This window comes from Argiope bruennichi, chromosome 7, assembly GCF_947563725.1.
Source record: "Argiope bruennichi chromosome 7, qqArgBrue1.1, whole genome shotgun sequence".
In the NCBI taxonomy this organism is placed as follows: Eukaryota; Metazoa; Arthropoda; class Arachnida; order Araneae; family Araneidae; genus Argiope; species Argiope bruennichi.
In genome coordinates, this window is record NC_079157.1 from 128,046,673 (window position 1) to 128,071,623 (window position 24,951).

General features: G+C 33.6%; 1 protein-coding gene across 2 annotated transcripts in view; it reads right to left on the reverse strand.

The window, feature by feature from the left end:
- Positions 1 to 23,189, reverse strand: part of LOC129975759 (palmitoleoyl-protein carboxylesterase notum1-like) — a 124,655-nt gene extending 101,466 nt beyond the window's left edge. The window contains exon 1 of one of the 2 annotated variants that reach the window (XM_056088959.1): positions 22,928 to 23,189. The gene's annotated coding sequence lies outside the window, so the exon portion shown is untranslated. The remainder of the gene's footprint in view (positions 1 to 22,927) is intronic. The other variant, XM_056088958.1, reaches the window with a different exon arrangement.
- Between the last annotated feature and the right edge of the window lie 1,762 nt (positions 23,190 to 24,951).

The following is a 24,951-nucleotide window of genomic DNA, read 5'->3' on the forward strand; positions in this document are numbered from 1 at the left end:
AATATTAATTAATTATTTTTAAAACTGCTCTGAAAGACTTTGCATTAAAGACACATAGTGTTTTTCAGCTAGGAGAGAAAATCTTTTTTTGATGGGAATAGTTAATTACTGAAACCTCTGAAAAAAGAAGACAAAGAAATGGCAGAATTATTTGCAGCCTTATCGAGATAACATTGTTTGCATAACGAACTTCATTAAATGGAACTCCAAAAGATAAGTCAACCTCCCTGAAGATACATCTGCAGTGGGGGGCATCTCGGGTTTGGAGATGAGGGGATACAGATATGGTGGTTAACTCTCGTCGCCCATTGGTACAAAAGTGGTGTTGGGTTAACTACCCCCTACCGATGACAGTACATGGCCCCTACGGGAGGAGTTGTTCTCTGGCCGGTGATGGCTTTTAAAGCAGCGTTCATACGAAATCAACCATTGCGCGCAATGGAAGGCCACGTCTACTTCAGGAAGATCATGATCACAATTGGACAATGGCAAGAAGTTGTCCCAAAGAGCAATCAGTTGCCGTTGTCCCATTAGGGTTACGTGATGTTCCTGAGGCGAGTGTGATCTTCCATTGCGAGCAGTAGTTGGTCTCGTGTGAACGCTGCTTAAGACTCAACCATAGTTTCCGCCCATGATATCGTGGCCTCTGGCAATTCAGATTTTTCTGAATGCCTTTGGCCCGGTTGGGGTAGTCAGCTGTGCTATCTCGAAGTCCAAATTTCAAATTTTTATCTTCTGAACTGTGATTAAGAAAATTGCCGTCGCTCAATGGGTGAACTCCAATAAATGAAAACGATATATTAAAACCTAATAAATTTCCGTAGCTGCACAGCGAATGCGAAAACGAGAAGTCAATGAGAGAAAGGGGGAAACAAATCAAGGATGTGAAGAAAAATGGGAATTGATAGAAAAAAAACGATGTGTAAATTTGATAGAGAACTATGTGAGATAAAAAAAGGATTGTGAGTATGTGTATGTGTGTGTATGTAGGGAGGGGTCACATAGCCGAGCTGCCGAAAAATTGGTTCAGGCAAAGCTTCAAAGAAATAAAGAGCCGTGTTTATCCACTTGTTACTCAAATAAGCAAGTAAACAAACTTTTCGCCGGCATCCTAGCATAGGGGTAGTATGTCTTCCCTGTGATCTGGGCGTCCTGGGTTCGAGTCCTGGTTGTTCTTTCTCTGTTCGATGTGTGAATGTAACCTCCTGTAAAAAGGGGTTGTGCAAGCGAATGAGTGATGCGTGAGTGGCAAAGTCGTATTCTTGGCCCTAGTTGGAGCTACTAAAACAAGAGACGCACTCTATCGGCTTACATCGCTGTCTTCGTAACAACGGGCTTGTCCAAGTGGCAAGTGTGACAAGAAACAACACAAACTTTTCATAGTTGCTCCCTGCACAGCTCCGCCCGATGTCTGTCTCCTTCGTTCATTCCTTTTCTGATTCCTTTCTCCAATATTATAAGAATTGGTACTTTCTCTTTCGTTGACTGTCGCTCATAATATGAAAAAAAAATGATTTAAAACGAAAATATGAGTTATTAAATTATTTTATAACGTTACAACGCAAATGGATAAAACGCCGTCGGATCGAAGTGAAAGCTAGAAATGTATGGACTCTGCTGGATATACTGGATGTTTTTGAATTCATCGGTCAAACTTTAAGGATAAGTAAAATACAAATAAAAAAAAGCACCTTTTTTCGCATGGAAGTATGGGATCAGGCAGAGGAGGTAAGAGTAAGTAAGTATAAGCCAGGTGAAAAAATGTAGTGTCCACGATATTCCAATGGACTCTGAAGAGCACCTCATTGCAAAACTTTCAGTTGCTGCTGCAACTATTCATGAAACAGCAGGCATCTTCGAAAGAATGCACCAATCACCTGCTAGATGCTACCAGATTTATATCGGTGTTGGTCGTGGCATATTTTTCACTTAATGTTATTTTATATGGGTAAAATTCTTTCTTTTCTTCAGCATTTTTGCTTTCCCGTCAAAAATTTTCATTTCGGTCCCACATTTCTATACAAAAATTGTTTCTTTATATGTATTTTATCTACCATTAAAATTTGTTTCTTAAATTCAAGGATATCCTGTATATATAACGAAGCTAACGGAAGTAGTCTAATCAGACAGTAGAGAAAATTGTTCAGTTAAAGATTCTGTCTCTGCTAAAATCCATTGAGAGTTGTCTCCCTTTCTCTCACACTATTTATTAAAGATGAATTTGTGCTTCAGACGCTTTTTTTCCCCAACCGAATGAAACCAAAATTTGACACAGAATTACAATGACGGTCACAAAATCACATATTTGATGTATTTAAATCACTGAATTTTTGAATCATTGCGTTCACATGCTTCTGAAAGAACAGACCGAGAGATGCTCCACCCTTCGTTGAAATGAGTTCAAAATTTGATAGGTATACAGTATATATCAAATCTCTGTACGAATTTTATCTATCTAGCTATCTTTGCTTTACAGATATTGAGTTAATGGATATTCGGACACTTGGACAAAACAGACTTCCACAAAATGATTTACCTCAACATTTGTTAAAAATCCACACATTTGGTGAAAGACCGCACATCAAATGACACCCGTCTGCTCAAAGCGTTTTTGAGTGATCTTTGTCTCAGACATTTTCAAAAAAATGTGTTTTTCTAACTTAGTCAGGTCTGAAATGTGGAGGTTCGTCAAAATCTCGAATTCGTATATTTTTACGATTAATTTTTTTTTCTATATTTTGCATACAAAAATATAATAAAGAAGAATACCTGTAGGCTTTGTACTTGATTGACTTTCGTATGAACAACTACGGAATCGGACACAAATATAATTTGGAAGGTGTGAATGTGGCGCGACCACAAAGAGATTTATTTTTGAAAATTTTGATTTATTAAGAGGGAAATTTGCGATTTTAAAAATATATCGAAAATGTAAGAAGATTATTTGCACTTGAGTGTTCTCTTCAAGCAACTTCAGCATACTATTCATTTAATGTTCATTAAGTGAATCGGCATTTCTGCGTTCTATTAAATAACGAACTAAAATAAAATGAAGTATATTTTGATACTCTTCTCGGAAATCGAAGTTAAGAAAACAATGAGAGCTTCATTTTCTAAAACAAAGGCGGATTATCAATTAAATCAAATAAAAGACTTGTTCTCTTCAGTCACCTTAGTTGCAGTTCATTACGATATATAAATAAAGAGCGTTTCCTCTTTTGATCACCTCTGTACATTCGCATTTAAAATATCGATGACATTTATTTCTTCTTTAAATTTTTAAAGACTTATTGAATTCTTTAAAAAGATTTCATAAGTGATCGAATCGAGTGTCTTGGTTAGTATTATTGCAATAAAATAATTCTTCTGATTTTAAAGTAAAATTCCATTCAGTTATCGTTTAACAGGAAACCTTGAATCATTTTTTTATATTCATTTCCAACAAAGGTCCAATCGGTGCACGTCAAATGCGCCACTTCATTTTAATTTTAGAATTTATCGAGCCACCAACGAGAAAATGACATAAGATAGCATAAAATTGAATAGAAATTGAGAACAATAGAGAACGTGCTGCTTTGCAAAGGAGCCTTCACAATTCTTTATCCATTCAATCGATTCTTTAAACAGTTTAATTGGAATATTCCTTTTCTTCCTTAATCTCTATTTTAAATGAGTGGAGATTCACAACAAAAGGACAAATGTCATAATAATATCATTAGTTAAGTTTGTAAAAAAATAACTTACAAAGCAAAGCAAAGAAATTTAGTGCATCAAACTGTAAAAACTCTCATACTATAAAATATTTATTTATTTATAAGAATTCCTCTTTTGAGGTATTGTATCTAACCATTATATTAATCAAATTAATTACAGTAAATAGTTGAACCAAACTAACAAAAATTAAAATATTACAATACAAATGAGCAATTAATGTTTTTTTTTTAATTTTGTCAATAGAATTTTAATTAAAAAAATTCCTGACTCCTTTCCTTCTTAAAATCCTCAAATGATTCTCAACAGATTTAGTGCGGAGTGCTGGGAGATCTAGAACTTAAAAACGCAGCAAATATAAATGGAAGAGTTTTAGAATGTGGTCTTCATATCAAAGTTGTAGATACGTGTCACGTTTCAAGCGAAATCCGTTAAAAATTATATGCCTGCCCATTTTTTTTTTTTTTCTGACTGTATGCAAACATGATAAATCCAAAAATTCAAAGAACAAGATAAATGAAATTCTGCATTTGCTCCTTCCTCTAAAACTGAAAATCTGTAACGACTTTGGATTTAACCGACCGAAGACACTGTTACAAATGACACGTCCGATTCTTTTCACTGAATGACAGAGCGAAACACAAAACGCACTACATTGTGGAAGAATGGTTCGTTTCAGGATCCCGACAATTACTTTTCAATCAGAGGTCGTACGCAGACACATAATAGTTATTACACCTCCTGATTCCGTGAATAATCTGATCTCACACTACTCCTAAATGTAAACATCTACTCCTCTCAACATTCCCTTTTTTTTATCATCCTGATGTACACTGTAACGTTTCCTCTTTTTCTTCACTTCACAATTAGCATTCCGACCAGATATAACGTGACCCGTTTTCCCACACATAGTTAAGGGCTTACAGAATACCAATGGGATGGATCCTTTTCCCTAATAGAGTCATTGTGTCTGGTCATTTGTTGTATCGAGATGAGGGGATACAGATGTGAGTCCCATCGTTTCAAGTAGAGCCATCATGTCTTCAAGGGAGAAAACATCCAGATGCTAAACTTTTTTCTTTATGAAGAGAATCCTCATCAAGAAACGATCCGTCACCAGCAAACGTTGTCATTAGGTGTCCAATCCGGGCGCATTTCAGCCTGGGTTTGATTTTATTGACTTGACTAGGAATAATATTAACTTCTTCTCCGACTTGATTGAGTAACTATTTCGAGATTGAACCGTTATTTGATTTTGTAAATAATATTAACCTGGATGAGAAAAAGTGGGGTTTTCCTGTACATAAAAGAATAATAAATAAAAGAATTGTTTTGCTACACCACTCTCTTATTCGATCGGTCTGGATCAAGACATTATAAGACACACATGCGAGGAGGGTTTCGGAATCTGAGAATGAACAGCGCACTAGAAGGTATAGGAGAACATATTTTAATTCATTTGCATTTGAATGATATGGTAACAAATACGTCATTTCCTTTCACTCGCACAGGGTGGTTATAATTAAAGTTACCCTGTTTAGACCTATGTAGTGTCCGCTCTAATGAAAGGATGTCGATGAAACTTGATACTTAGGTTGTATAGATCAAGGGAAACAGAAATCTGCAATAAAAAATGAGTACCAAATTCAATCGCCAGGTGAGAAGGCGGCGCATAAAAAACAAAAAAACACAATTTGGAACTTAAAAACTTTATTTAATTACAATATATGCTCAATGTGCATTCCATTTTCGTCAAGCACATGTTCAAAGCCTATTACGGCGTGTTCAACAGTGGCACGAAGGGTTTTTCGATACATTTCAGCAACATGATGTGTTATACTTGCTTTCAATTCATGCAGAGTCCGTATGCTTCCTCCAAAGACACGATTTTTCAGGAATCCCCACAACCAGAAATCACAGGGATTCAAGTCCGGAAAACGCGGAGGCTAGACAATTGTAAAACTTCTTGAAATTACCCGTTGATCTTCAAAATGGGCAAGAAGCAATGCCGTCACTGGTCGAGCAATGTGAGGTGGTGCACCATCTTGCATGAAGACAGCAGTCCCTAAACATTCTCGTTCTTGTAACGCAAGAATGACTTGCTGCTGAAGAAGGTCGCGGTAACGGGCACTCGTAACGGAACACCTTTGAGGGCCACGAGGCGTGCTCTCCTCAAAAAAAAAAAAAAAAAAAAAAGGACCAAGAATGAAATCAGCAGTACAACCACACCATACAGTAATGTAATCAGGATGTAGAAACTGTTCATGCACATCATTAGGACTTGCAGTACCCCATATGCGACAGTTCTGAGTATTAACTGCTCCGCCTAGGGTAAAATGAGCCTCATCCGACCACAAAATGTCCCAAGGCAATGAATTGTCAACGGCTATTCTGGCTAAAAAATTCTAGCAAATTGATTTCGTTTCTCCGTGTCTGCAGGATTCAGCGCTTGCACATGATGGATGTGTATGGATACCACTTTACAATGGGTCGAAGAACTTTTCATACTGTAGACCAAGGGAGGGACAAATCACGTGTCACCGCTCGAGCACTTAATGAAGAATATTACGAATCAGACGCTCTTTCGACACGGTAAGAGCGACATCTTCCGCAGTTTCATTTGAAATCCGTTTCCGTTCTCTTCCTTGTACCACACCCAACTCTCCAGTCTCTTCAGATTTAATAATAATCTTTTTCAAAGCCTGCCTGGACATAGGCCCTTTACGTAAGTCTTTCAAGCGCCGATATTCTCACATTGCAGCTGACAAATTATGCTGTTCTGATAAAACAACTTTATCAGTAAAGCTCTTCCTTTCTTCTCTATCAACATGGCGAAGAATGATTTTGCAACAGTGAGTACTGGCTTTTTAAATTACACTAAATTTGCATAACGGCCTTTATCGTACATGAAAACCGCCATCTATCGGCCGAAATTTGAACTAATTTTTTTTATTGTAGATTTCTTTTCCCCATGATCCATTTAACCTAAATATCAAGTTTCTTCGATATCCTCCCACTAGAGCGGATACTACGTAGGTCTGAACAGGGTAACTTTAATTATAACCACCCTGTATATCACTTTATTGAAGCAAATGCTCAAACTTAAAAAGAGAGAGATATTCTTCTCTTATTTCCTTCTAAAAATAAATTTTTCCCATTGCTATCGTTGTAGATTGGTTTGAAATGATCTTTGGCCTATGTTTATTTAATTTTTAGCGTTATATTAACTATTCTTCATAGTTAACATTAATCATTATCCCATCCATCTTCGAGTAAACCTGCGGAAGTAGTCTACCCGAAATTTCTCATCATTCTCCACTTAAAGTCTTAAACCCCCTCCCCGTCATAAAATTATGAACCTTAGGTAAGGCCGCAAAGGCTTTACGTGGTGTTTGGGAACGATAGTTACGAAATATAAATCTTTGACGTGAACCTAGGATTCTTATTGAATCGATCGTGCATGTACATGTATTTTGAACGCTTTTTTGCAGTTCAAAGGAAACCAAAATTTGACACAGTAGTCACAAGATAACATCCGAATGTTATTGATTCGTATCATTCCATTTATGAGTTACTACGTTTACATGCGTGCGAAAGTACAGATCGACAGACAGCCAACCCTTTGACAAATTTGATCGGAAGTTTGATAAAAGTTATATTTTAAATGCTAAACCTGTGTTCCAAATTTTATCTACGTAGCTCTTTACATTTGGAGTTCATTTGTAATCGAATAGTCATATAAACAAACTGCCAGGGAATGGTTTTCGTTCAACATTTGGTTGCGAGTCCTTATACTAAATAAAGTGTTTCATAAATAGACATACATGACAAAATGTTTTGAACTTAAGGAGTTTCAAACGTCATGACGTTCATTGGTTTCAAAATGAATGAAGAAGGAGTTTCAAACTTGGCGATTCCTTAATATCTTGAATTCATTTTTTTATAATAATTATAATACAGGGTGGTCATAAAATAATTTTTCCCTGCCCGACAACTTCTGCTGCTAAAACCAATGAACGAAATGAAACCGCATTTCATATACAGACTGTGGAAGGCATGGAAAAATGAATTTCGCAAAGAAAAAAAAAGTACCAGAAGTTGCTAATAGAAGAAGTATCAGCGCTGCTGTTAAGAGCAAAAGAGGAAATTTGCATATCGGGATGGATTATGTAAAATTCCTAGTGCGTGCGTGACAGCAGCACCATGCATTTCTTGTGAAAAGAGAAGAGCAAACGACCTGTTAGCAGTTCGTTCTTGACTATTGATGTGTTTTTGACTGTTGTCCTTGATGATTGTTGATGTGTTCTTAATATGGGCCCTACTTTACCACAGCCTGCTTTTTTGGTGAAACTATTCTATAGTAGACAGAGTAATGCCGTGGCTGCTCTTAAAACAAACCTACTTATTTTATGTGCAGAACATAAGACGAGCTCTTATGAACATCGAAACTGACAGTTTACGCGCAACATTGGCGAACGTCATACACTCTATGAAATAGGTTGTACACAGGGAAGGTCAGAATACTAAAAATGTTGCACGGCGTCCAGGGGACCTTCATTTTGATGAATAAAATATTATTTTCCATGAATTTCATGAATTCATTCATAACTGTACGCCCACAGCGCCAGTATTTCACCTATCGACAACTATAACTTTTTTCTGCTGAATTCATTTTCTCAGGCCATCCACAATCTGTATAGTGTATATGAAATGCAATTTCATTTCGTTCGTTCGGTTGAGTTGCAGATGTCGCCAAACAGGGAAATTTATTTTATGGCCACCCTGTACTATACAAAAAACAAAAATGAGTTATTTTACCTTGGCAACCGGCGAAAAAAAAACTGGTATCTTTATGTGTCTTTAAGAATTCTTCCTCTTTACAATGCAAATAAAAGAAGCGAATTAAAAGCCTTTAAATCATAAATTTGATAAAAATCATTATACTTTCTTGCAATAGGCTTTATTATTAGTACACTCTGAACTCGAAAGGAATAAATCAATCGTATAGCATAAAGAAGAATCAGTTGACACTTCAATGACTAAAAAATAGAGCGAAATCTGTTCACAGCGGTCACTCTTCTTTCCAACAGAAATGGGCTGTTCAGAGGAATGAGCCGCTCGAATGGAATTTAGTTTTGGAAGATAAAATTAGGACATTATTTCCGACATAGATCATTTGAAGATTTGTCTAAAAGTAAAAGAAATACTTCATTCGAAGATTTCTAAATATTTCTTGTAAAGGAAAAATGTACGGTTTCTGTTTGCTCCGATACGTTTTTCGATAATAACAAAACGAATCATTAAGTCAACTCGATAACTACTAAACGAAAAGAGCTCGACGGATAAAATTCCGTACACAGATTTAATATCTACAGTGTAGCAAATGAACCCCTTGTTTGATCAAAATCAAACAAGGGGGTTGAACACCTGTCGATCGGTTACTTCCAGAAGCACGTAAACGTGATAACTCAAAAATAAAGTAACTTCAATATATCAAATTTGGTATGCGATTTTGCGACTACAATTGTAGTTTTGTGTTGAATTCAATGGGTGAGGGAAAAACACGTCCGAAACATAAATTCACCTTTATTAGAGAGAGAGTTTGCGAGAAAGTTTTAGGGAAACCACTGACTTTAGTTTCCCTCCGCATGAGGAAGTGGTTGGTCCGTTTCGGTTTCAATGCCGGTGTGCTTTCTGAGTGTGTCTGTCTTCCCTCCACCTCTTTCATAAAAAGTTTCAAGATTCGAATAGATATTTCAAGGTATTTATTTAATATTAAGTTTATGGGCCAAACATTTCACGCTGACCAAAAGATGACCATTGAGAAAGATGACAGCTACGCAAGAAAGGATTTCTTCCGGAAATTTATGGAATTTAAGCACAACATATTGGGAATCAAGATCTTTTTTTTTATTTTACTTAAACTAAATATCGACAGCGGATTTAAAAATAACCCTTGACGATAATTTCTGAAAAAGTATTCATGTTTTTTCAGATCAAATCGTTAAATAATAATCGTCCACAAGAAACAATCTAAAAAGCGAAGGATGTCTTTATTTCATAAGAGACAATACTAAATGACCAGATCTTAACATTTGCAAAATTTCGAGAAAACACTGACTTATATAGTATTGCTATAAGTTACATGATTTTTGATGTTAAATGGCGATTTAAAGCCGTTGCTGTATTTCTTGATCCTTTCACAAACTGTCATTCATCATCTACCATTTGTTTTTTCATTCTGCTTGAAAAGGATGAAAAATTTTTGTTTGCCAAGTTGAAAAGAAGTTATATAAATGTAATGGCATAATAATTCTTCAAAGCTAATTTATTGTTTCAGAAATGAAAATAAGAATCACCATAAACTCTAAATGCATATATAATAAATCAGTCTCTGGTAAACAACCGCAGAGACCAGCCTTCTCACGATGACACTTGAGAGTACCATATTGAGTACAAGCCGATTCTAGGATGAAATATCAAGAAGAGGATAGAGATGAGTTAACAGTCATTTCCAGCGATGAGGCTTGATAGACAAGGCTTTAGATAAGGGCTTGATGAATTTTGTATCGTTTATTTTGCATTGTTTTGTATTTTATCCATTTAATGTTTTGTATTGTGTCTTGTAATGTTTTATCCATCCCATTATAAAATAAGCGAATTATTCATAGGCGTAGTGCATATAACATCAGGACTAGTGATGAAAATGAGCCAACTGCAATCGCACATACTCTCAATGAAGGGAAATTGTGTTTTTTAACGCATTTTTACTTAACTGACTGGATCAAAATTTGACACAAAACTGCAATTAAAATTGCAAAATCACACATTCGATTTCATTATTTGTCAGGGCGTTTTTGAGTTGTCGCTTTTAAACGTTTCTGAAAGTACAGATTGACAGACGCGGGACCCCTTCTTGGTTTTGGATCGTTTAATGCTTTAGATGTTAAGAGATATAAATCTGTGGACTGAATGGATCCATTTAGCTCTTCTCACTTTATAACTATCGTATTAACTTATATTTAGGACAGTCTTCCTCCAAACAGACTTTCCTCAAAATTTGATATAAAGCTACCATTTTGATGTAAAGAGCATATACCAAATTTCATTAGTCAAACTGTAAGCGATTTTGAGTCATCTTTGTCTCAGGCAGACAGATGTTTCTTCAAAAATGTGTTTTCCGATTTTAGAAAGTTCGGAGTTTTCGACGATTACAATACTTTCCCTATACTTCGTATACCGGCAAGTAAAAATGAGACCATACAATGTAAATGTTAATTTATTTTTGGGTAAATATGGAGAAGTTGCTTGAATCTGGAACTACTCAGATTCAATAGTTCGTCACCCTCTGGTTTTAGTTCTTTCTGGCTAATAATTCCGTTAGAATTAGGTCGAGAATAAGATGAGATGTGTTACGAAAGCATCCATGAGATGCATTTTATATTTTTCTCTGCATGAATAACCTGGTCCGGGACCTGCATGTTTTTTTTATCATACTTGAAAATGTAAAATCAAGTCAATGAATCGAACCGACATTTCATTTTTCAGGCTTTTAATTTAAATCTTAGATTTTTATACATTTATAAAAAAAAAAACCAGTAAATTGTTTGATCAAATGAGCTAAATGGTAACCATGGGAAGGGACATTTGTTTAAAACTGTTCGACCTGACACTGATAAACTGAGCAGTATCGTTGTGATAAACTGCTGTCTTAATCACCACCCAGCTACACCAGCAACCAATTCTCCAGACTTGAATAGCCTCCTGAGAGAGGTCAGATCCCTTCCCTTTTTCCATGAGTACACCATTCCAAAATAAACATGTGCCCGAATTTATCATACCCTGTTTGCTGTTTTCTCTTTCACGGCGATCGGTCCCTGTCACAAGCTTCAACCCCGTTCCCATGGCCCGTGTGCGCCTTTCGCCGGGCGCATTTTGCCCTCTTTCCCCTTATTTGTGGTTATCCGGGACATTTTGATGTCTGCTGCTTTTACCGACAATCTACGGGAAGCTCCTGATCGATGGCCTCAGGCGAGAACAGTCTCACAATGAGTCAGACGGCATATTTATGACCATAACCGTAAAGGGAAAGGGTTATGAGAACGGGGCGGAGCCCGACCTCCTTGTCACTAAAAAGACACTGCGTCCCGGAGGATCGGGATTCAGGCATCTACTTTATTATACAACATACCGCTCTACGTTTCCAGATGATTCTCACCAAACGAACTCTCACACTAGATGCTAATTATCGAATGCTAAAAACTAACTCGAGCTATCACCAAACTAAATTAGCACATGTCCTCCGTTCACGGCCAACATGCAGCGCTTGGCAAACTTACCGATATTCAACACCTATTTCCCAACTACGCTGCGTAATGGTGGAAGCACACACCAAAAGGCTCACCAACAAATCACAATCCATTCATAAAGGAAAAATATGCCATTGCCATTAATTATGGAATTTTGACGGCACACAAGTGGACGGCTTGTAACCATTCAAATTTTTCTCCCGATATAGATATTGCTTACACCCCTTTAGGCATTTACATCCATCTCGTGCCTAACTGCCGACCAGAAACTATTTCACTCCTACTATTCCCATGGCTGTTACAAGTTTTACATGCAATCTGAGTAAATCACTCCAGCAGTTATCACCATCTCCACAGTAAGATTTTGAATTGACATTTCTTAGGGACAAACAAATAAATAACTCTCCTACATTATTTTATTAAATAATCTTTCCCCGTCCAGTATGGAACTCTCATCGAGCGAGTGGCTTCTGCCCAAATACAAGCTTAAAAAAGAGAAAAGATTCATGGGTGCAGCGGGATTGAGATACCCCCTATTCACCTAAAAGAGATGAGACCCTGAGGAGAAAGGGAAGGGACAAAAGGGTAATCACGTGTTTAGGTTTGAATTTTATGCTCTCGGCAGCCAAGTTTCAAATCTTTAATTTTGATTTTATTCGAGAATAAGATCAGATTTTTATTTATTACTTGCCAGAGCAAAACATTAGTAAATAAAAGCTCTGTGACATTAAGAATTAGACTCATTGTTTAAAATAATTCTGAAATTTATTTTCAGTTATCAAAATAGGACTAATTTTATTATTTCGATTTTCCTAATTTTTTTTTTTTTTCTTCTGTACTGCGAAGACGACATGAAGGACGAAACGAATCTGTTGCGGGTAATGGAATTTTTGTGCATTGGGATTCTTTCAGTTTAGTTTAGTTATATTAACGTCCCGTTTTCGAACAACACTAGGGCTATTTTGGTACGGACCTCGTCGTTTTGAACCGCGGTCAGATGACGAGAACAACACCTGAGCTGGCACACCCCTCTCCAAACTCCCGCACCACACCAGTGGGAGGACGTTTTGTCCCGACGGATTTAACATGCTTCAGATCCGCCTACACGACGGTTCTTCGGGGAAATCGGGTCTCGAACCCCAAACCCTCCAGTTCAGTAGCAGGGACTTATCACCAGGCCGCCGCGGCCTGTGTATTATCCGGAACAGAGGAACTGTCGCTGTTACTTAATATGAATACCAATTCCACAAGAAGGCAAAAATGTAATAAAGCAGTCAAAACTATAGGAAGGAAAATAAATGACAATGACTTTATTTTTAAGAAACTCCTCCATTTTTTGTTAGTAGTTCCGCCTCTGTGCAGATAAAGTGTCTCCATGAAATGCAGATAATACAAAAGTATACGTATAGAAAGGAAAAAGCTTTGAAAGACGGTCTATCCTTTGGAAGACCATGGGCACTTTTGTGAAGGGATGCCAATGAATAATCGAGGGAAAAAAAGGAATTATGTAATATTTTCGAATAGAGGAATTTATTTAGTTTTATTAGTGTAAAGCTTAGAATATTTAATTTAGAAAATAATTTAAAAATTAATTTTTTTTTGTGGTCTATAAGCCCTAGGCTTCATATATATCGAAGTAAGTTTTTGTTTTTGTGTACAAATATATGATTAAGAATTAACTTCTGCCCTGCACAGTATTGTCGGAAACGGATGGCGTCAATGAACTGGTTTACTATTAAAACTTTCTCAACCGATTGAAATATAAAATTGACTCAGAACTATACTTGTAGTCACAAAATCACATGTCGTTTTTAAAATTTATATATATTTAACCTATTGCATTTTTTAATGATCTCGTTTACATGCTTCTCAAAGTACAGAACAACAGACGGTAAATCCCTTTTCAGACTTGGTTCAAAATTTGATAGCTCTCTACTCTCTACAAATGAAATCTGTACACCAAATTTTATCCCTCTAGCTCTTTTTGTTTTGCAGTTATTGTGTCAATTTATAATCGGCACAGCCGGACAGACAGACTTCTTCTGAATAGAATTTGCTCAAAATTTGGTAAAAATCTACAAATGTACTGCGAAAAAAAAAATCAAACTAAATTTTAGTCATCTAATTGAAAAGGGTTTTCTTTATCACAGACATGTATAATGTCAAAAGCGTATTTTTCGTATGATTCACTTGGGGAAGTCTAAAAGGTTAAAAGTCGTTAAAATCAACAGATTTCGCATTTTTTTTTTTTTTTTTGGCAATTACAATACTTTTTTTTGTACTTTATACAGGAAAATTAAAAAACAATGAGGGCATTTCAATTATTACGATAATAGAACTTCAGTCTTATATTTTCCAAATATGTGTGCCCCCCCCCATACAAAACACCTTCTTTCCCCCGATAATGCCGAAACTGCTCTCCGTCGTGCGGAATTCCAGTGAACGGCGGATTCACTCCCACACGCTGTTAGCGAGCGGCTCGGTCTCCAGCCAGTTAACTAGTTGACAGGTGTGCGAAGTCGAAAGCAGAGATTCTATTACCTGGCCGGACCTTCCAAGGTCGACTTGAAAGAGGCCGCCCAAAAAGCGCCGCCGCCTAACAATCAATCAATTAGTCATCGCCTTCGATGATCAAGTCGACGGTTAGGTGTATTTGCGGTTGATGGATGGAGAAGGGGCGCTTCTGAAGAGGGAGGGGGACGCAGCCTTCGAACATCCCACTGTGACCCATTGTTTTTGCTGCCAATTCTAGATCAGCTGAAAAACGTCTGCACGTAGCTTTTAAATAGGGGAAAAATGGGAGAAGAACGATTTTGCTCTAAACGTCTTATAGTGCCGGTTACATAATTGTCGAAAGTATGAAGCGAAAAGCCTAAGGATGTTCATTAGTTTCACCTCAGTTTGAATGTAAAGTATCTTTGCACTATAAATTGCCAGTAACAAGTTAATGTTTACAGTATACGAAAAAAAAATTGTTAAAACTGCACTATAACTTACCAGTAACATATTAATATTTACTATCCCAAAAATAAAATTAATAAACAATAAAACAGTGCTATAACTTACAGTAACACTTTAAATTTTACAGTAGGTATACCAAAAATAAAACAATAAAAATTATAAACATTGCTTCATTCGCTTTAGTTATAATACAGGGTTATTTAAAACTATTGTACCCATTACACATGGCTACAGAAATCTCTTGTAAACAATAACAGATTTTGAACATAATGCAGGCGGAAGCTTACAGCTTTGTTTGTTACAAATATTCGGTGTGGCTTCAAGGGCTTACTTTTAAGAGCTATTTAGATTCATGTACTGATTCATTTTACTACTATGTGAATCCTCCCTTCTCAAGGGTTATCTTCATTTCGTTACCTGATTCACTGAAAAGGGAAGTTAAGGCACATCTAAATGAATCAAAAATCTAAGATGTCATTTCATAACTTAGGCAACCAACCGTATGTCAAATAAGCATACAGTTACCTAGAGCGCACATATGACTACGAAAATGATTAACAACGTCGGCTTGATATATATATATATATATATACCATTGAACAGATGCTGCGCTGGCGAATAAGAGAAATCATGCTGCGACAAATTATCAAATTAATCATATTGATCAATTATTACCGAATAAAACTTTAAGCTACCGTTTGTATCGAGTTCATTTTTTTTTTTTTTTTCCTATTATGAATGACAAGAAAATAATAAGTGTTTGTAAATGGTGCATAAGTTAGAATTATTCTGCATTTTGATCAATGTGAGTGTTCAAACCTAATTTTTTGAGAAACAAAACCTGAAATGCTTCGATCTTGGAGAAGGATACTATTTCATTTCAGACGCTTTTTTTTTCTTCAGACGCCTCACTTAAGAGATTGATTTAATCGCCTCCCCAACTATTTAATTTATACATATCGAATACTCATGACAATTAAATTTATTTTATTACATGAATATTCATTAAATATTAACTAATAGAGGATATATTTGTTTCTCTTCTTGTTTATTATACAATTCTGAAAACTAGCCTGAAGATTTGGCATCAGTAATAGGATTAAATTAACTGATAATTTTTTTCGCATTTCTTATAATAGTTTTTTTTTTAATTATTTCAGTAATACACTCATAAATCTACAATTTTGAGAACCGAATATTACAGGTTAAATTTTTTCTCTACAATGTAATTAATAAAACTTACGAAAGACAACTATTAAAAAATGAAAGGAGATCCTAACCTCTATTCTGAAAGTCGTACACTCATAAAATTTAATTTGATTCATTTGTCTTTGTCTTATTTTTAGAATTTTAATCTTAATTACAGGAACCTCTATTGCCATAAAAATATACTTAATATTAATGCGAAGCATTATGTATAAGCGCAGTAATTAAAACAATGAAAAGTATCAACCATTATAAAATATTCTTAAAAATAATTTTAAAAATTTATTAGAATCAGAAAAAAAAATTATGAAGAAATAAAATGGTTTTGCTAAAAAGTTAATTCTTTGAATTTCAGAGTGACTTAAAAAGAGTTTTGTGTAATAAAATACTCCAATGGTATTGACAATAAAAAGTAAAAAATTCAATTAAATTTCAATTAAAAAATTTTATAAATTAAAAAAGGATCATTTGTTTGTGAGTATTTGATACTTGTCACTACTTGTCAATTTTAGTAGCACTCTGCCTTGTAGAATCTACCATGCATCATTTTTGCATCACGCCCTGCAAAGTGCAGATAATATGAAACATTTTATTATCAACATACTAAAATTTCTTAATTATTTTTTCAAATTTTCCAGATTTCCCATATACCAAGAAATACAAGACTGTCATTCACTAGTTCATCGTTTAAAAATATTCTGAAACCAGTTTCCAAAAAAAAAAATTGTCCGTTCTGACTAAATCAATGCTTTTGGCAAAATATTCTGTTAAAATGTCGAATGATAGTTATTTGAATTCCCATAATTGTAATAAACAATAGATATAAAAATAAGATTCTATTCTTTTTAATATATTTTCTATTCAATCCTTTTAGAGATATATTTTACTAAATTATAGTCTGTGTATTTTCTGTAGGCGGTTCAAGGTCACATTTTCTACCGCGTTACTGGTACCAGACAACCAATAACGAGGAAGAAAATGTGACCTTGAACCGCCTACAGAAAATACACAGACTATAATTAGAGTTCAGTGAAGAAATATTAACTTCTATTATAACATAAATTAAACGAAGAAAGGATAATGAATTTATTGGATAAAAACAGTTTATTTATATAATATTTGTAATGAAACTTTTTTTTTAAATATGGTCCAGATGCATCTTCATTAAGAAAATAAAAAAAGGACACAAAATCAGGTGAAAAATACATAATTAAAAGTCTTTCTGCTTGTTAATTTCATATCGATGTGTATGTCGAGCGGACGTTGGGGAAAAATTCTTCTCTTCCTTCTTTTACTTATCGTTGATTTGGTGATAATTCTTAGTTAATTCCTTAATTCCTTGTTAAAATATCAAAGTATATTAAAATAAAAAGAGTAATTGTTAATTAAAAAATTAACAATTACTTTAAGAAATCTCCTTTAAGAAGAAGTTCAGAAAATATTCAGGAAAATTTTGCAAAGAAAAAAAGATTATTCTTAATTATTTTCCATGATGATTGATGTATGGCGTGCCAGATTTCAACCACTGCATCTTTCAGTTCATTTTTTGATGAATTCTCGAAGTTCTCATTTGAGCGTGTTCGATCCATTCATTCGCCATTTAAAGCTTAAACTCCTTTTTTTTTTTTTTTTTGGTAAAATAACCAAAGAGTTAGAAATAATATTGAAATTAAATAGCCTTCAGTTAGAAATTCCTAGTTAAAATAAGATTAAATAATATTGTTATTAGAAAAGTGTGGAATCGAAAATAAAAATTATGTCTATTGTAAAAGTGCGACATTTTTCTTATACTTATAAAAGCACTGCGGTTTTTCAATAAATAGGGGCCATTGGAGTTAAAAGGGACTCAACTTTTACTTGTGTCTTAAAGAGTGCGTGAGTCGAGTATATTGTTTGATTCATTGCATTACAATTTCATAGCAAAGGACCACAAAAAGCGTTTCCCTCCTAATTTTCACTTTTGTGCATAACTTTTTTTATAATGAAGAAGTTAAGAATGAAACAAGTCTAATTAAGCCCAAAATTTTATAGAAATCTACAATGTCATTGTCAGGACTACATACCAAATTTCATTTGACTACGTAGTTGCGTTTTCGAGTTATGACGTTTACGTGCCAGCAAATACGTAAACCGACAAACAGTTGGTTTCAAACAGTACTCGGATGCATAGGGACACAGTTTGATGACATGTGCTTGTACAGGTTGGTGTAAATTTCAATGATGAATCTATGTGCTTTATCCATCTAGCTATTTGTGTTTTGAGATATCATAGGCAGATAATCAAACAAATTTTCGTTCAAAATTTGCTAAATCTCAACAAATGTAAAAGCCGCATATCAAATTTCAGATTTCTAGTTCGTTATGTTTTTTAGTTATCTTTTTATAAGTAGGCATAATTTTAAACGTGCTCGTGCTCAATAAGATTTGAAACCATAGATTCAGTGTAGAATCCTCAAAATCTTAGCATCGGGTTTTTGGACTTTCTAATGCTTTTTCTTTGCATGCTTCGTATCGCAAAAAGAGAAAAGACAAATGTGCTGAAAAAGTCAGGGCGTGTTTCGCCTCACTAAATAAAAGTAAAAATGAAATTAATGTGGATTCTGTATATGCTTGGAGAAGGAAATGTTATAATATTCTAAAGTAAGGCTCTTCAACTGTGGGGTTAACGATCCTCCCGTAGGAATGTTTAGAATTGTATTGATAGTGTGAAACTATAATTTTTACAGTATTGGAATTCTTAAATTTTCATAGATTATCAAAATGAGATGAGAAGTCTTTTTCACAAAGAGAATTACAATAAAAGTCGCTAAATAATTATTTTAAAGTTATTTTTCTTTTTATTTACTGATAATAAATACACCATTCTTTTTTCAATTTCGGGATGAGGATTTTTTTTTTTTTTCCTCGTTCAAACGAAAGAAAAGAGGAATGAAGAAAGTTTAAGGTACCCCATTCTTAGGAATCGTTAATAAAGATACTTAAAAATAACTTTATGTTTGATATCATTTTCAAAATTATTTCCGAAAATGCGTTTTCTTTAACACTGTTTTACAATGAACACAAAACAACGGTGCTTTTTGTACAGATAAGAACAATTTTAAGTACTACTTCAGGGGAAGACACAACGTACCATCTGTTGCACAGAACGTGCTGCCTTTGCAGATTTACCGCCTGATCACTTCTCGATAGATATCACAGATAAACATCATTATTACGACACAACAAAGAAGTATTATACAGATGCATCGTCCGATTGGTTCAAAGCGGAAAATATGTAGAATGAATGGTAATAGTAACAATGAAGAATGCAAAACAGTTAAGTGTTTAAACTATCTCTTTTTAGTTTTGGAATTCCAAACACAGAGTATCAATTAGGAAGCCAAAAATATTTAAATATTTAAATTACTTTTAAATGCATTGGAAGTAATATGGCAACGCGTAGCTTTTTTTTATGCTCTTAATTTCAGAATGAATTCGAGCGCAATTCAGTATTGTAAAGAAGTTACTAATGGACTGTCGATTCCTTCCTTGAATTCAATTAAAAGAGCTGTCATTTTTAAAATATAGTTTAAGAGCTTATATAGTTTTAGCAGAATTGTAAGAATTTCCGCAATTGTCAATAAATGTTTGCTAGTTTTATACAGACATGTTTCGGTTATGTTCTTTACATTGTAAAATTTAATGTATATCCGGAATTTAGGTTTGGCATATGGAATATCTCTTTTAATGTATATAATGCTATAACATAAAAATACTATTTCGATAAAGTATCAAAATACAAAAAAGGTAGATCTGGTTTTGAAATTGTGACAAATTCTTATGCTCTATATTTCACTATGTCAGGAAAAAAAAAAAAATATTTCGATCTCTACCTCTATGCTACTTTACATGAGAAAAAAAGAAAGAAAAAACACAACCTGACCAATTAGCGTTTCGAATAGATTATTTTCTGGATTTTAAGGTGGATTTTCATTAATAATCAAGAAAATAGTGTTTATCTAAAAATTAAATTTTATAATACCTAAAATTTTTCTCATTTAGAGCCCCCTGAAAACAGATGCAACAATTTCAGTGCACGTTTTTGGTGTAAAGATATCCAAGGCATTTCAAAACAATGACACCGATAACAAATGCCTTCTTGCTAAGAAAGAAGCTCAGAAAATAATAAAATTAAACACATAATGTTAAAATGCTCATAAGTGTGTTTGTGTTGGAATTAATTTTTCATAATGTGCTGTCCCATATTCGTTTAGATCACCATCTCGCACCAAAGCCATCGCTGTATGCTCTGTAGCTACATGCATGATGTGAACAGTGTATCTAAACCTTCTGAAATTATTTATCGTTTTTTTACTATAATAAGAATATGTCATAGACGTATCTATCTAAATCTGTCTATCTTAATGTCTCATTTGGGAGCAACAGTGGAAGAATTGAAAATAGAATGCTTCTTTGGGAGTGAACTAAATGAAGGCAGCATTAAAACCAATGTAAGTTATGCAGAGCAACTTTTACATAAAAGAAGTTTTAGCTCCCTTTAGAAATGGATTAAAATTCTCTTTCTGATCATTTTTGACAAGGAAATGGTGGTCATTTCCAACAAGTGCAATTATCCTGTATTACTTAAGACATTTTTAACTAAGAAATTCTGCTTTATATCTTTCGCACATTCTTTGTCGATAGCATATATATTTTTCATAAAAATTTATAGCAATTCAAAAGAATTTTGTGCAATCATATTTTATCGAAAAAGAATTTTTTTTTACTACTATTCAGTTCAGTCATTTTAATTCAATGTCTAGCACTCAAAAGTTCCTTTAAAACGATGCTTAAAAAGAAAAAAAAAAAAAAAAAAACACTGATTTTTTTAAAAAAATTCACTTTGGGTTTCTCTTTCCATTCGAGGGAACCAGCGGTGTTATCCTTAAATATTCAAATCTGATAAAACAATTGTTTTTTATTTTCTTTTTAGGTACAGAATGAATTTTAACAATAATCACTCCATACCCCCAATAATCAGTTACATTCTTAAGTTTAAAAGAATGCATAAATACAAACTAAGAACATTTTTTCTATTATCATTATTATAGGAGTAAAACCTTTTTCACCTGCAGTCCATTATCGAAGGGAAGAAGGAGAAAATCGTATTCACGTTTGGGGATAAATTTTATAGCAAGACTCACTTAAAATTGCTTGTCATTGCGTTTAATGCACAAACGATTTTCTTTTGAATCCCATGAGACATCTCTCTCTCTCTCTCTCTTTTTTTTTTTTTTCCCCTTTAGGCCCTTATCTAGATTTTAGTTTTCTGAAGAAGATATACTTCAAATTTATAGTTCATTACGGTTATTAATTTTATAAATATTTTATTTAAAATTCATTTTTTACATTTAATTCACAATATTTATAAAATGATAATACATCATTTAAAGTAAATTTATATTCATAACTGTAATTTTTTTTTTTGTACTAAATGACTTCAGAATTTAAAAAAAAAAATTCTAAATATTCTAAATTGATGAGAAATTTTTTCACTCTAAAATAAAAAATTTATAAAAAACTCAAAATTTGAAATTTATTGAAATAAAGGATTCGATATAATTATTAAAAAATGAAAGAAATGAAAAAAATAAAACTTGAAACTCCGAAGTAAGGTGCTTTATATAACAAGAAAAAGCATTTAAAATGAATTTTCAATAATTATTGATTTAAATGTAATTCATTTCACAATACGTACCAGATAAAAAATTGTAAAGCACATAAATTTATTTTTCAAATTTTTGAAATTTCTCTAGCAAACGTTTGTTATTTTGACAATTTTTCTGGTTTTAGAATGTTTGCTAAATGAATGAGATGGTCTAACGATTAAAAATGAATTGATAATATCCAACGGCTTTTCTTATTTAAAGTATGTCTAGAACGTGTCTCCGAATGATGTGTGGAAATGGGGAGACTGACAATCAAAGATAATCGATAAAATGACTTTAAAAAAGGACGCAGATCATCACGAAAATTCCTTTGAAAAAGTTTTATAGACATCAATGCGTTTTTTTACGCACACAGTTATAAAGAAACGGTAGATGACTGTAATCAGCAAATTGGTTGCTTTACTTTTTCAAACACACACGCACACGCACACGGAAAAAAAAGAAGGAAGAGAAGAATCGATCATTAGATTTTTTTGCTTATGTGTGTGTGTGGGGGGGGGGGGCGTTAACGATAACTTTTTTTATTTGCGATTTTTATTGGGAGTGAAAATTCTAACAACATTTGGAATTAGCCACTGTGGATAAACGAGAGTTCATTTTATTTTATTTAAAATGAAAAGAAAAAAAACATATTCATTTCATAATTCATTAAAGTAATTTATTTTATAAATATTATATTGAAATCTAATGAATCAAATTTCATTCCCCATCACTGTAAAATGACAGTATATCATTTAAAATAGCTTCATAATTATAATTTTGATTTCTTTCAATATTTTATAGTGCTTATTTCAATATACTGTTGACCCATCCTTGAAAACCGTCTTTGCAAAGCAAGTAAATATACTCACGTAAAGAGGACAAAAACCTATTATCAAAATTGCTGCATTGACTCTAAGAATAAAATATGAAAAACAAATGAGTAAACATTGTCTCGGCTTAAAAACCAGCGATTTTAAATCGAACCCCATTTCCCAGGAATCCCTTGGCAACATTTTAGCTAACAGCGAATAAAAGCAAAAGCAAACTCACCTTTCTGCTAATGGTGGAGAAAAAACAAAAAGCGAAGCGCAAACAAAACTGCGTGGAATCTGTGCTCCGAGAGAAACCTATTTATCGGTCGGTCTCCGAGAGCAGCAGGTGCGCGTAGCGAAATTCCGACAGAAAACGAGAATCGAAGTTGTGGGGAAGAGTTTGAATGCCTTGTGGTAAGGCACAACACGGGGATTTTTACTTCTTTACCACGAGCCCCGGGTTGCCGGCCGCCGCAGGGGACAACGGCCAGGTGGCAGCATTCGCAACTTTATCGCCGCCGAGGAGAGGATTTCGGGGGGATTTTTGGCGGTAGTTTTAAAAACGCGTTTATTGGGCAGAGCTTTCAAGCAGAGGAGTGACTAGGGAAGTGCAAGTGCCCTGGGCCGCATTAGCAGAGGGCGCAAAGTTATAGGATAAATGAGTTGAAATCAATAAAAAGCACTTTACTTTTTTTCTCTCATTCAACACAAATAATATAAAACTTCTTCAAAACAAAAATTAAGCTTTTTTCCTTCTTATTACAATATTTCTATATATTTGCTTATCTCTATCGGCTCCCAAATTCAAACCACTATTTAAATTCCGTGCATAAACATTGTTTCTGACCAATACTAGCGAGTTATGAAGATGTGACTTTTTTTATTAATAAGCAAACGCAAATACATCTCCTTAATATAATTGAATCATGCTGATACTATTTGATAAACAAGACTATTGAAATAAGACAATGAATAAGATTGGAAGGTCATATCTTTATTCGCCAAACAATCTTTTCAATCAGTAAAAAAAAAACAAAAAAACAAAAAACATTAGTGTTTTGAAATGCCTATTATATTGTTTAGGATATCTATAAATTAAACTGGATGTGAAAAACCAGAAAAAAAATGTCATCCGTAATAAAAATGTCAAGTATCGAGATTATAATTATAATAAAAGTGATGGAAGAAGCATGGATAGAATATTCAATTTAATAGGAAATTTTTGCTCATTTTTGAAGAAGGAATGAAAGTATTTCCTTGCATATTCGTTTCAGAATAATCAAGAAAAAAATCCCAATATATATAATTCGTTTTTAGCCTACATTAGTGGCGGGGCACTTGAAAACGAATCTTTTAAAAGAGCCTTTCAGATCTGCTGTTCTTAAAGAAAATATACTTGAAATATACGGAAAATTGTTTTTCATTGAATTAAATTTTAAAAACTAACTCAGCAATCGATACTCCAATCATTGAATTTACAAAAACATTGATTAAAATCTTATATTAAAAAATTAACTAATCCGAAATATTTTTTTTAAAAAAAATCAAAAATATTATTTAGAAACTAAATAAAAACAAAGAGATCAAAACTACTTTTAAAAAATAAAACTTAGAATTTGGCGTTAAGCTTTAATAAATGAAGCTATTTTAAATTTAATGAAGTTTTTTTGTTCTGCGAATTAATGAGATTAACATGTCACTATTGAAGAGTTGTTTTGTTGATTATTTAATGTCAAATATTGCGCATGCATAGTTAAAAATATTTATAGCTTTAGAGATGCATTCATTTTTCAATGGAATAAAAATAATTTAATAATTTAAAAATAAGCGAGGAAATAAATCTGACTTAAATTCTAAAAAGTGAAATTACTATTGTAAACCAGATCTAGAAATTTCAAATAAAATAATAATAATAATAATAATGATAATTGCTCAACTAAATATATCATTCAAAAGATGAGTCTTTGAATTTTAATTTGATATAATTTTTTGTTTCATTTTAAGATGGAAAATTGGTAGTTGTGTTTGCACCAGATAATATATTCAAAATTTTCTCACTAAAATCATCGACATTTCGTTTCAAATTGTATTAATTAAAACTGGTTCAAGTTCCAAAGTATTTCTTTAAGGTCCATTTTCTCATGCTGTAAAGGATATTTGTTTGAAGTTTGTCAACTGTTCCCTGCTGTACAAGAGTTACGAAATATTAACCTTTGGTTTGAATTTAGCATTTTTACTGAACCGATGATGTGATTTTTGGCG